Genomic DNA, 1289 nt, shown 5'->3' with positions numbered 1-1289 from the left:
GGTGCAAAAGATATATCACGCAAACACAAACAAAAAGAAAGCTGGAGTAGCAATATTAATACAGACAAACTAGACTTCAGAGCAAAGAAAAATACCAAGGTTAAAGCAGAATATTACAAAATGGTAAAAAATCACAATAGCCCAAAAAGGGTATCTAATAACAGAGTATCAAAGGAGGAATATACAAATCCAAAATAATATTAATAGCTTATGACTACAACAATCTTCTCTCAATAACTGATAAAACAGATAAAAAGAAAATGAGACAGGATATAGAAAACTTGAACAACGACATCCACCGACTGGGTCTAATTGATGTTTATAGAACATTTCACCCAGGAAAGAGCAGAATACACATTCTTTCTAATGTGTGCACAACGTGAAGCAAGGTAGCCCACATCCTGGGTCATAAAGCAAACCTTAACAAATGTAAAAGCATTAAATAATACAAAGTATGTTCTTGGACCATGAATTAGTTTGCTAGTGCTGCTGTAATAAAACATCACAGACTAGGTGGCTTAAACACCAGAAATTTATTTTCTCATACCTCTAGAGGCTAAACGTCCAAGATTAAGGTGTCGCAGGTTTAGTTTCTTCTTAACTGTCTCCCCTTGGCTTGCAGATGGCACCTCCTCACTGTGTCCTCACATGGTCATGCTTTTGTCTGTACTCCGTGTGTCTGAATCTCCTCTTATTATAAAAATTCCAGTCATATTGGATTAGGGCCCATTCTAATGACCTTATTTTAACTTAATTACCTTTTTAAAAGTCCTGTCTCCAAATACAATCCTATTCTGTAGTATTAGGGGTTAGGGCTTCAACATACGAATGCTGGGGTCAGGGGGAGCAATTCAGTCTATTACGGACCATGTGGAATTATACAGGGAACAATAACAGAAAGACGATACAATCTCCAACTAAACATGTGGAAATTAAAGAAAACATGTGAATTAAAGAGGAAGTCACAAGGTAAATAAGAAACCATTTTGAGCTGAATAAAAATGAAAATAAATACCCCACAACCTTGTGGGATGTAGTTAAAGCAATGCTTAGAACAATATTAACAACATTAAATGCTCATATAAGAAAAAAAGGAAAGATTCAAATCAATCATTTAAGTTTTTACCATAAGAAACTATAAAAAGGAGAGTAAAATAAGTCAAGGCAAGCAAAAGAAAGGGAATAAAGTTAAGAACAGAAATCAATGGAACCGTAAACAGAAGAACAACAGAGACTATGAAAACCAAAGCTAGTTCTTTGGATAGATGAATAAAATAGTTATACCTTTA

The sequence above is a fragment of the Propithecus coquereli genome, unplaced genomic scaffold, assembly GCF_000956105.1.
Source record: "Propithecus coquereli isolate 6110/MARCELLA unplaced genomic scaffold, Pcoq_1.0 Scaffold298, whole genome shotgun sequence".
NCBI classification, from domain to species: Eukaryota; Metazoa; Chordata; class Mammalia; order Primates; family Indriidae; genus Propithecus; species Propithecus coquereli.
This window is presented reverse-complemented; position numbering follows the sequence as displayed.